A 13,035-nucleotide genomic window follows, 5' to 3' on the forward strand; every position below is an offset into this window, starting at 1 on the left:
GTCAGCTAAAGTTCACAGGGTTGCAGAAGAGTTGGCTACAACTAAACCCCCACTGATTTGCGTGTTGCTTTTATAACTTAACTCACTAAATTTCCTTACTATTATATAGTGGTTTCCCACCAATTCTTTGCATTGCTACACAGTCATATCATCTATAAATAAAAATGTACTTATACTATTTTCTAGCATCTACTGTGTAAATGCTTTACTTTGTCTGATTTTATTGGCTAACAACACAATATTTAGCAGTAGAAGAGACATTAGTGGCCATTAGTTCTTATTCCAGACCTTGACAGCAAAGCCCCAAGTGCTTTGCAACTAAGTAAAAAGCTAACTTTGGTCTGAAGCATATGTATTTGTCATGTTATGGCAGTATCCATCAGTTCCTATATTACTAAGTGTTTATAAAATGAATGGGTATTGTTAAGGACTGAAGTCCTAACTTCAGTACTCAGAATGTGACTGTATTTGGAGACAAGGCTGTTAATGGGGTAATTAAGTTAAAATGAAGCCACTAGGGTGGGCCTTAATCTGTTCTGACTGCTGTCCTTATAAGGGAATTCAGACCCATTAAGGGGCTCTAGGAGCAAGTGCACACATAGGAAAGACCAGGTGAGGGGGCGAGAAGGAGACCACGTGCAACCCAAGGAGAGAAGCTGCAGAAGAAACCACCTTGATCTTGGACTTTGCAGCCTCCAGACCTGTCAAAAGGTATGTTTCTGTTGTCCATGCCACAAGTCTGTGGTACTTTGGAATAACACCTGTTGCAGTCTAATATATATAGGGAATTGTCTCAAGTGCCTCTTCTGTATCTGTGGAGATGATTGTATGATTTATCCCCTTCAGTTCAGTTCAGTCGCTCAGTCGTGTCCGACCCCATGAATCGCAGCACACCAGGCTTCCCTGTCCATCACCAACTCCCAGAGTTCACTCAGACTCACGTCCATCGAGTCAGTGATACCATCCAGCCATCTCATCCTCTGTCGTCCCCTTCTCCTGCCCCCAATCCCTCCCAGCATCAGAGTCTTTTCCAATGAGTCAACTCTTTGCGTGAGGTGGCCAAAGTACTGGAGTTTCAGCTTTAGCATCATTCCTTCCAAAGAAATCCCAGGGCTGATCTCCTTCAGAATGGACTGGTTGGATCTCCTTGCAGTCCAGGGACTCTCAAGAGTCTTCTCCAACACCACAGTTCAAAAGCATCAATTCTTCGGTGCTCAGCCTTCTTCACAGTCCAACTCTCACATCCATACATGACCCTTAGCTCTATTAATTGTTGTTGTTGTTCAGTCGCTAAGTCATGTTTGTGACCCCATGGACTGCAGCACACCAGGCTTTCCAATCCTCCACCATCGCTCAGAGTTTGCTCTAATTCATGTCTATCATGTCGATGATGCCAGCCAACCATCTCATTGTGTGTCGGCCCCTTTTCCTGGCCTCAATCTTTCCTAGCATTAGAGTCTTTTCCAGTGAGTCAGTTCCTTGCATCAGGTGACCAAAGTATTGGAACTTCAGCATCAGCAACAGTCCTTCCGTTGAATATTCAGGGTTGATTTCTTTTAGGATTGATAGGTTTAATCTTGCTGTCCATAGTATGGTGTATAAATACATTTCCTACTAACAGACATCCTTGCACTCTAGAATGAATTTCACTTACCAGTTTTGTTTTGTTTGGGGGCATGCCACATTGGTGGCAAGATCTTAGTTCCCAGACCAGGGATCGAACCCAGGCCCTGGCAGTGAGAGCACAGACTCCTAACCCCTGGATCACCAGGGAATTCCAAAACCTCACTTGTTCTTAAGGTGTCTTTCATGTGCTATTACATTCTCTGGGATAACCTTTTACTTAAAAATTTAACATAAATCTTTATCAGTAAGATCAATCAGAAGTTTTTTCAGTGAAATCTTTTCAAATTTGAGGATTAATAATATATTCACTTTTCAACAAAGAAAACCATTCTTTATATTCCCATTGCAACTTTTCTATAATTTTGTAATTCTTTTTTTATTAAAAAAATTAAACATAAAAAAAGTCTAAGCTCTTTGATGGCTCATTATCAGTAGAGGCAACTTCACGACAGTGTTATTAATAATGTTCTTCCTGTTGGGGTTGATATGCAATAGCCCTAATGTGTCAAATCTCTTGAACAAAGTAGATGGGTCCCTTGTCACATGGACAAAAGTCTCCAGGATTATTCCAGTTCCCGGCACATATTCGGTGTCCTGCAGAAATTCTTTGAATGAGCGAATGGACAAGGATGGATTCTGCACATATGCATCAAAGTATTGATAGTACAGAAAATCCACGGAACTTTTTCCCTTAAAATTTTGTGATGTGATAAAAGATCATTAATGTTTGAGAGTCTGATCCCTGTTTAAGCAGTTAGGAGAGTAGAAAGGAGATTTTTTTCCATCAAGTAAAATAACTCTGCTTTCTGCAGACTGTGTAACAGGATAATTGAAGATTCATGCAAGACTAATGGATTCTTTGTGAGAAGGATGGATGCATGAAGGGAACCTGATATCCCTGCACGATGACAAGAGCAGCAGCTATTTATCAGAAATGTAAATGGATTTACTCGGCCCGTAGCATCGCCCCTGCTGTAATGCCGAGTACACACTTGGCACCACTTACCTCTTTCCTCCCAACCTCCCTTCGCTTTGCTTTACCAGCACTTGTTGGCCCTTCTTGCATCAGACCGTTGATTTACATGATATTACAAATGAGTGCAATCCTGAATGTGGTCATAAAGCCTGCTCAACACCATCATGAGCATAATCCCTCAGAAAACAAAAGCCCCTCTCTTTGGAGTAATTAGTACTCAGCCTGGTTGCTGCAAGCCTGACCCGAAAGCCTTACCTTACATAGACGCGCTGGACCCTGACCCCACCAGAAAGATGTGAAGAGTCCAGTCAGGAAATCTAACCCCATGTCTCATGTTATGGGAAGAGAATTCTATCACTTTAAATGAGCTCCTTCCGACCCCCTACACCATCGCTGTACGACTTTGATAAATCACCCGGTTCCCAGGGTCTCAGGCTTGAACACCATCCAAGCATGTGCTCTGGGGCTTTGTTCACATAGGTTCCTCTTCCTGGAGCATCTTTCCCTACCTCCCATCCCTACTCAGCCGAATCATCGGAGGCCCAGCTCTGACCAACCTCCCCGGGAAACTTTCTGGATCCTGCCTTTCTGCTGCCTTTATCAGAACCATGAGTATACATGCCCATTCTCTTTAGTAGGTCATACATGCCATCAGAGAGCAGACTGGGTCTTGGTCATTGATGAATGCCACACAGCAGTATCTCACTGCAGCATGCAACACTTATTTGTTGTGATAAATTCATTTATTAAAATAAATTCCCTGGGGTGGATTCAATACCTCCTTTAAAATGAAACTTATTGCCTTCTGATGTTTGCATCCTCTTGAAGTTTTCAGAAATTTTTCTTAAACTTGAGGTTTCCATTTTGAACCTAGATAGATGTGTTTAGCTGTCAACTACAAGACTAATTTTGAAATTTCATGGAAGTATAATAATCCAATTCCTATGGAATAATAGAACAATGCTAGTAAGGATTTATGTTTGTGAACTACAAAATGCCCAAGAAGAAAGAAATGCTGCTTGAATATTTAATTGGCAGTGATGTAAAGAAACTGAATGAAGTACCTGTAAAGCCGTGCCTTCTGATTTTTCAGTTCCCTGAAAGCTTGGAGGTGCACTGTTTGCATGACCAGGAGGGGAGAAAGTTTCATTTACAGAGTCAAAATAGAAGACCTGAAAGTAGGAAGCTTGCTGCTGCTGCTGCTGCTAAGTCGCTTCAGTCATGTCCGATTCTGTGCAACCCCATAGACGGCAGCCCACTAGGCTCCTCTGTCCCTGGGATTCTCCAGGCAAGAGTACTGGAGTGGGTTGCCATTGGAAGCTTGCTCTACTGGGAAAAGTCACGTATTTGCTACAAAAGATGACACAAGTTAGATTTCTCTCTGTAAATTTGTTTCTCAGTAGTGTCCAACTCTTTGCAACCCAATGGACTGTAACCTCTGCCCATGGAATTCTCCAAGCAAGAAGTGAGTAGACACTCCCTTCTCCAAGCGATCTTCTCAATGCAGGAACTGAACCCAGGTCTCGTGCATTGCAGGTGAATTCTTTACCTTATGAGCCACCGGGGAAAACCCATGGAAGATGATACAAGTTAGTTTTCTCTCTGTAAGCCAGCCTCTGAAGGCATCTTTAGAAACTTTCTATTTAGAAAAAGGAAGAATAGAATTTCCCAGGAGAATCTTCAACTAAAGGTGGCCATGCAGAATCAGCCAACTGACTAAAGGTTATAACATGCAAATGTCACTGGCATAAACTCACATAAATATGCTCACAAATCCTTGATAGCGTATCTTGACTGCCAATTATGTGCTGCTAGACCTACCTGAAGTAGGTCTCTAACTCCCTCTTAGAAAATGACATCACATGACCATAAATAGTATAAATTGACAATTTGCAAGTTTTCTTAAGTGGAATATCTTGGTAAGAGATCATATTTCTATCACCTCTGAGAAAACTCTTCTCTGTTAATTAGAAGAACTAAGGAACCTCTATTTTGTCAGCAAATGCCTACCCTGGAGGACTAGAGGGTTTAACTACAATATTTGTCTTGTGACTCATTTTGATTTTGACAGTTTGACTACCATAATTATCACTTTCTCAGGAAATATTTAATGAAGATAATAAGATAATCCTGTGCACGAGTGCACTTTCTCATGGAATCTTCTTCATTCGTTATTTAAATGATAGAAAAACGTGATTTTGTTATTAAGCTAATGCAAGGCTGAGTTTTCATACATGTTGCAAAAATGCATATAATCTTAAAGGGCAGGATCAGTGGGTAAAGAATCTTCCTGCAATGCAGGAGACACAGGAGACTTGGGTTTGATTCCTGGGTCAGAAAGGTCTCGTGGAGAAGGAAGTGGCAACCCACTTCAGTATTCTTGCCTGGAAAATCCCATGGACAGAGGAGTCTGGAGGGGTACAGTTCATGGGTCGTAAAGAGTCGGACACAACTGAGCACATGGGCTATATGCTATCTTTATGGAATAAGATGGGGTTTTTTTCTATATCATTTTAATGAAAAGACCAACATCTTTTATTTTGGAAAACACCTCAATAATCTGTTCATGGGGTTTAAAGAGAGGCTCTGCCATTCAAGTTGGCTTGAAGCAGGTCAGTAAAGACAGGCTGATGATGCTCTGGATGCAGAGGTCAAGGAGAGAAGAGAGGAGGGGAGAGGGAGGGAGCATGGAAGCAGAGGATCCCCAGGGGCTTTGGAGGACAGGATATTTAAAATTTAGTGTGAGTTACCAACAGTTCCATCACTACCAACGTTCCTCCAAGTCCACTGCCCACACAAATGCCTTGTGTGTGGAATCAGGGGTGGGACAGAGTTACCCACTCAGGATGGCATGGACCAGAAACTAAGTGCCCCAAGGGACTTACCTGAACCCGGGGGAGCTGGATGAGGGAACATGGGTGGACCTCTGCATGGCACCTAGAGATGCCCTGCCTTCAAGTCTCTTCTTTTGACACTGCCATTAATTTTTTTAAAAGAAAGCATTTTTCCCTGGAAACTGGTTTCCGCAATTTTTTTTTCCAACTTGAGAGATTTATGACTTACAACGCAGCTTCCCCCTCCATTCCCCTACCAGGAAAAGCTTTACCTTCAGCAAAGCACATAAAAGAGTCAAGATGAACCCGTTCTCAATTTGTCAGTTGGGTGTTTTCTCCTCTCACTTTCTCAGTATGGAGTCACAGATGGTTAGACTTCCTATATTCCCCAAACTGATGGAAAATCTGCAGGGAACTGGGCTGAGAGCAACTTCTGGTGTCCTTGCTCGGGGCTGAAAATCCGTAAGGCTCTGTGGGCTCCACACCCTCTCCCTGAATCACAAACTGGACTCTTAAAATATACTGAGTCCTTTTCCTCCTTTTCTCTCTCAAGTGTCATCCATTTAAAATGTGTTTTCCAAGCACTAACTCTTCATAACATACATTATACAGGTAGCCTTGCTAGAAAGGAATATTTTTCAATTGAGCAAGAAATTAGAAATGGCTGAAATAAGAAGAAAATATTAGGAAAACTCACCTGCTAGAGTAGTGATGCTGCTAGCTAACCACCAGCGATACACAGCTGCAGATGGCAACTCAGGCTGAGGTCCCCTGCACTGCTGATGCTTGTGGAGGCCAAAACAGCTTCCTCTGAGTTTCTGGATGACTCCTCACACTAGGGTCTAGGAGACAGTGGCCAAGTCCACTTCATGCAGAAACTGCATAACAAGGCAAGATGGTCACTAGGGTTGTCTTGAATCCAAGTAAAGAGAAACTGGAAAAACTGATATACATTTGTGAGAAGTTTTTTTTTTTTTTTTTTTTCCTGAGCAGGAGATTCTTGAACTTGCATTTTGATGGTGTCTATTCCTTGGCTCTGGGGAAACCAGCCAAAGTCCTTCAGTATCTTGAAGATGAAGAGGGCCTACAGGAAAGGAGAGCTTTGAGAAAGTGTGGCACTGGGTACCATGAATGCACCTTTGCATCTTCCTCCAAGATGATGCTGTTTTGTGGACAGAGCTGCCCCCTCCTCAGGGTATCAGTAGTGGAGAAGGGCTTCTTTCTTGAGGGAGAATTGGGTCTGCCTGTATTGTGTGTCTTTACAGAACTCTGGGCATGTCCTCACCACAGGTTTAAGCCAGTGTGGATGGGGCATTGAAGCTACAGGAAAGGCACACAGGCCCATCTAGCCCCAAGTCAAGTCCAGACCAAGAGGAGGGACTTGAAAGGACGTCACTCCCCTTGGCCCAACCCAGCCTTGATGCGGGTGGGATTAAAGACTGGTTTGGAGAAACGTGCTCATGTTCTGTGGGGGCAGGTGGAGCAAACCGATGATCCTAAAGAAATCAAGGCTGATGAAGTTCTTCTTAGAGTTCAGGGGGAAATGTCCTCAGAGCCTTGGGGTCTAAGGCCAGTCTTGGGGGTGCACTGGTGGGGAGATAGAAGCGGGCCATGAACCCAGGGATGAGGGGGCTGGGAGAAGACCCTCTTTAGCGCTGTGTGTGATTCTGCCCATCTTCTGTGACCCCAGATCCATCGTTAATATTCTTCTAGATGCTGCAACCTGGTCTCTGCTGGGCTGCAGGACCCACATGAGCCGAGGGGAGGGCCAAGCTCAGCCTTTGTAAAATTAGTTTCCTGCTGCTGCTGTCGCTAATTACCACCTACTTAGTGACTTAAAATAACACAGTCTTTCCTACAGTCCTGGAGGTCAGAAGTCCACGGCAGGTCTCAGGGAACTAAAATTAAGGCTGGGGTTTCTTCTGGGGGCTCCAGGGAGAATCAGTGACCTTTCCTTTTCTTCCATCTAGAGGCTTCTGCATTCCTTGGCCCATGGCTGCACTATTCCAGCCTATACTCTCTCCTTGCTTCTTTTTCTCAGACTCGGACCTTCTTGTCTTCCTCTTATAAGGACCCTTGTGAGCATCCTGGGCCCACATGGTGAATCAGGGGAATTTCCCCCCAGCAGTATTCGCAACTTAATCACATCCTGCAAAGTCACTTTTACCCTGTAAAGCAGCAGGTTCACAGATTTCAGGGTTTGGGACCCAGACACCTTTAGAGGTCATGACCAGCTTTCCATAGCCTTCCAGCCCCACCCAAGTGAGCATCCACATCTGCACCAAGAGGACCCCCCAAGGGGCAGAGGTGGCTGAGGTGGCAGAGGGGAGCCCCAAGATGCAGGACGCCAGGGTGCGAAACCGGGGGCCGGGCGTGGGGTGGGTCCTCAACACTCTTCATTTAAGATTAACAACAAGTCCTTTTGAGTATAGATCAGATCAGATCAGTCACTCAGTCATATCCGACTCTTCATGACCCCATGAATCGCAGCACGCCAGGCCTCCCTGTCCATCACCAACTCCCGGAGTTCAGTCAGACTCACGTCCATTGAGTCAGTGATGCCATCCAGCCATCTCATCCTCTGTTGCCCCCTTCTCCTCCTGCCCCCAATCCCTCCCAGCATCAGAGTCTTTTCCAATGAGTCAACTCTTTGCATGAGGTGGCCAAAGTATTGGAGTTTCAGCTTTAGCATCATTCCTTCCAAAGAAATCCCAGAGCTGATCTCCTTCAGAATGGACTGGTTGGATCTCCTTGCAGTCCAAGGGACTCTCAAGAGTCTTCTCCAACACCACACTTCAAAAGCATCAATTCTTTGGTGCTCAGATTTCTTCACAGTCCAACTCTCACATCCATACATGACCACAGGAAAAACCATAGCCTTGACTAGACGAACCTTTGTTGGCAAAGTAATGTCTCTGCTTTTGAATGTGCTATCTAGGTTGGTCATAACTTTCCTTCCAAGGAGTAAGCATCTTTTAATTTCATGGCTGCAGTCACCATCTACAGTGATTTTGGAGCCCAGAAAAATAAAGTCTGACACTGTTTCCACTGTTTCCCCATCTATTTCCCATAAAGTGGTGGGACTGGATGCCATGATCTTCATTTTCTGAATGTTGAGCTTTAAGCCAACTTTTTCACTCTCCACTTTCACTTTCATCAAGAGGCTTTTTAGTTCCTCTTCACTTTCTGCCATAAGGGTGGTGTCATCTGCATATCTGAGGTTATTGATATTTCTCCTGGCAATCTTGATTCCAGCTTGTGTTTCTTCCAGTCCAGTGTTTCTCATGATGTACTCTGCATAGAAGTTAAATAAACAGGGTGACAATATACAGTCTTGACGAACTCCTTTTCCTATTTGGAACCAGTCTGTTGTTCCATGTCCAGTTCTACCTGTTGCTTCCTGACCTGCATATAGGTTTCTCAAGAGGTGGGTCAGGTGCTCTGGTATTCCCATCTCTTTCAGAATTTTCCACAGTTTATTGTGATCCACACAGTCAAAGGCTTTGGCATAGTCAAGAAAGCAGAAATAGATGTTTTTCTGGAACTCTCTTGCTTTTTCTATGATCCAGCGGATGTTGGCAATTTGATCTCTGGTTCCTCTGCCTTTTCTAAAACCAGCTTGAACATCAGGAAGTTCACGGTTCACATATTGCTGAAGCCTGGCTTGGAGAATTTTGAGCATTACTTTACTAGCGTGTGAGATGAGTGCAATTGTGCGGTAGTTTGAGCATTCTTTGGCATTGCCTTTCTTTGGGATTGGAATAAAAACTGACCTTTTCCAATCCTGTGGCCACTGCTGAGTTTTCCAAATTTGCTGGCATATTGAGTGCAGCACTTTCACAGCAACATCTTTCAGGATTTGGAATAGCTCAACTGGAATTCCATCACCTCCACTAGCTTTCTTCATAGTGATACTTTCTAAGGCCCACTTGACTTCGCATTCCAGGATGTCTGGCTCTAGGTCAGTGATCACACCATCGTGATTATCTGGGTCATGAAGATCTTTTTTGTACAGTTCTTCTGTGTATTCTTGCCACCTCTTCTTAATATCTTCTGCTTCTTTTAGGTCCATACCATTTCTGTCCTTTATGGAGCTCATCTTTGCATGAAATGTTCCTTTGGTATCTCTGATTTTCTTGAAGAGATCCCTAGTCTTTCCCATTCTGTTGTTTTCCTCTATTTCTTTGCATTGATCGCTGAAGAAGGCTTTCTTATCTCTTCTTGCTATTCTTTGGAACTCTGCATTCAGATGTTTATATCTTTCCTTTTCTCCTTTGCTTTTCGCTTCTCTTCTTTTCACAGCTATTTGTAAGGCCTCCCCAGACAGCCATTTTGCTTTTTTGCATTTCTTTTCTATGGGAATGGTCTTGATCCCTGTCTCCTGTACAATGTCACAAACCTCATTCCATAGTTCATCAGGCACTCTATCTATCAGATCTAGGCCCTTAAATCTATTTCTCACTTCCACTGTATAATCATAAGGGATTTGATTTAGGTCATACCTGAATGGTCTAGTGGTTCACCCTACTTTCTTCAATTTAAGTCTGAATCTGGCAATGAGAAGTTCATGGTCTGAGCCACAGTCAGCTCCTGGTCGTGTTTTTGCTGACTGTATAGAGCTTCTCCGTCTTTGGCTGCAAAGAATATAATCAATCTGATTTCGGTGTTGACCATCTTGTGATGTCCATGTGTAGAGTCTTCTCTTGTGTTCTTGGAAGAGGGTGTTTGTTATGACCAGTGCATTTTCTTGGCAAACCTCTATTAGTCTTTGCCCTGCTTCATTCTGTATTCCAAGGCCAAATTTGCCTGTTACTCCAGGTGTTTCTTGACTTCCTACTTTTGCATTCCAGTCCCCTATAATGAAAAGGACATCTTTTTTGGGTGTTAGTTCTAAAAGGTCTTGTTGGTCTTCATAGAACCGTTCAACTTCACCTTCTTCAGTGTTACTGGTTGGGGCATAGACTTGGATTACTGTGATATTGAATGGTTTGCCTTGGAAACAAACAGAGATCATTCTGTTGTTTTTGAGATTGCATCCAAGTACTGCATTTCAGACTCTTTTGTTGACCATGATGGGCACTCCATTTCTTCTGAGGAATTCCTGTCCGCAGTAGTAGATATAATGGTCATCTGAGCTAAATTCACAAACCCAAATATGACATAGGACATATTTGTACTAAAAATTATTCCATTGTTTATCTGATAGTCACATTGAAGTGGGCATCCTATATTTTCACTTGCTAAATCTAGAAACCTTGGAGGAACTTACAGAAATAGTTCTGAGGCATGTGGAAGGAAGACACTTAAAGGGATCTCGCATCTTACAATGAGGCCATTACAGAGCTTTGCTGGTGTTACTACATCACACGTTGTACTCACTGATTTCATGAATTGCCATCATGGTTCCCTTAACACTTTCTTCTTGCCACGTTAATATTTTTCTGATCTTAATTTAACTGTCTTTTCTAATGTTAGGCTTTCTGCATTTTTTCAAACTTGGCTAATTTTACCCTAATACTAAATATGTATTCAAAATGTGGTTCTAATCAGTGTATCAATAACTGAACTTCTTGTTTCCATAGAGCAAAGACATCACTTGTTGCCTCCAGTAAACAGATGTGCTGCTCATACAGCCACACTCGTAACTGAGCTGTTTACTGTCAGGGCTCTTGGACATCAAGATGATCCAGCTGAAGTTAACAGCCAGTTATGTTCTTCATGCATCAGAAAATTCCCAAAGGTCTTATGTAAAACATCATGACTCTTCAAATAGCATCATAATCTGAGTACTGAAAAGAGATTGAAGTAAATTACTACATCATGGAAGCTTCCCTACGCAGTGGGCAATCAGAAGTGTGAACAAGCCCCAGGATGATTTGGCATCATTTTTAAAGAGTATATATTCTCACTTGAATTGCACAATAATCTGAACTATCTAGACCAGCCCTGACCAACAGAAATAATGCCAACCAGACATAATTATAAATGTTCTAAGAGCCACATTAAAAAAATAAAAAAGAAACAGGACAAGCAAATTTCAATGATGTATTTCACTCAATACATCCAAAGTACCATTCCCACAACGTGTAATAAATGCAAACACTCTTCAAGAGATATTTTTATGTTCTTTTTTTTTCCTATTAAAGTTTTTGAAACCTGGAGTGTATCTCATAGTTAGAGATCATCTCAACTTGAAGTAGACACATTTCCAAACCTCAATAGCCACACACGCCCTGTGAGTTCCACACCTGGCTCGGGCAGTCCCACGGTTACTATACATGCACCAACACAGTGCCTCTTCTAGACACAGAAGCCCAGACAAGTCAGAGACTGCCCGTGCTGATGGGCACTGCTAGGGTATTTCTGAATCCTCCCAGCAGCAAGGAGTACTTTAAACCCAAAACAGCAACCTCGTTTGTTTCCACTGTCATTCCTTCAAACATGAAAGACAGAGTGCTCAGACACACAGAGACAATTAATTAGAATCGAGTAATCAGGAGAGAACCGTATGTTAATTGATTCCTTTACACCCACAGGAACAGAGAAGCAGGAAGTCTAACAGCCCAGCGCTGAGAACAGAAGTCACCCTTCTGAAGCAGAAGGAGCTTCCGAAGCTGCCTCAAATGTAAAATCCAGCCTTGAAGGCGAGCATTTAGCACTGAGTGTGCTGCAGGCTCTTAGGGAAGGAGCACCTGACCTTTCGACCCTGTATGGCTATGAACCTGGGCTGATCCTCCCAAACATAAGAGAGCCACACTCCAACAGTCGTGCAGTAGGACTTAGCGTAGCGGCTAGGACACGCAAGGCATCCTGAGCTCCATGGGAACACCTTTATCACACAAAAACAGGGGTGCCTGGAATTCTTAGCATATGGCTCTGTCAATGGCCTCCGCCTGCCCATGCATGGCAGGGAAGAAGCGGCACCCAGCTGAAGTGGGTACTGAGCTTCGTCTCTGTGCGTGAGTGTGTGTAAGAACTCACTGATATGTTACGTGACCTGAGTCTACAGTTCACACATTCCACTTTTGAGGTTAATAAAATACTCCTGGTTGCTGTTGTTTAGTCGCTAAGTCTTGTCTGACTCTTTTAAAATATACCTTGGGCATTGTCATTGTTTCTGTGCAGCACAAGGTCTTAGGGCACCAGGGGGTCCCCGTTTACAAGAGCCTGTGAGCAGACTCAGAACTGCAGCCGTGAGAACGCTCGCACACTGACAGCAGGGCCACACGGCTGGGACGGCCACATGTGACAGAAGGCGGCCGGCCTCCTTTCCAGAGGCATTCCCAGTCCCCGTGACTTACGATCCTCATCTGAATTCCTGTCGCCGACACACGTAACATTCTGGCCTCAGCTTCCAAGTTTCTTACTCAGAAAAGAATAATACTGACTCAACTACCAACATTATTCTGAATATTAAATCTTTAAAACACCAACTGTGTGTGTGTGTGTGTTGGGAGCTCAAAGTCATGGATACCTAATATTATAATGCCCAGCTTATATCCTGCCCTGTAAGATCTAGAGGTTCATCTGGCAAATGACAATAACTACATTTTAGTCTTTTCTCTTTAACTTTTTGTTTTATACTGAAGTACGGTTGAT

The 13,035-nt window shown here is 43.4% G+C and overlaps 1 long non-coding RNA gene across 2 annotated transcripts; it reads left to right on the forward strand.

Moving 5' to 3' along the window:
- The first annotated feature begins 569 nt into the window (after positions 1 to 569).
- On the forward strand, positions 570 to 12,552 carry LOC129636558 (uncharacterized). Of its 2 annotated transcripts, none has more exons than XR_008707000.1 (3): positions 570 to 711; positions 4,006 to 4,138; positions 11,973 to 12,552. It is a non-coding gene; the product is annotated as an uncharacterized LOC129636558 (long non-coding RNA). The 2 variants fall into 2 exon arrangements; XR_008706999.1 differs by lacking the exon at positions 11,973 to 12,552 and adding an exon at positions 11,019 to 11,513.
- The last annotated feature ends 483 nt before the right edge of the window (positions 12,553 to 13,035 follow it).

The sequence above is a fragment of the Bubalus kerabau genome, chromosome 22 (assembly GCF_029407905.1).
Source record: "Bubalus kerabau isolate K-KA32 ecotype Philippines breed swamp buffalo chromosome 22, PCC_UOA_SB_1v2, whole genome shotgun sequence".
Taxonomy (NCBI): Eukaryota; Metazoa; Chordata; class Mammalia; order Artiodactyla; family Bovidae; genus Bubalus; species Bubalus kerabau.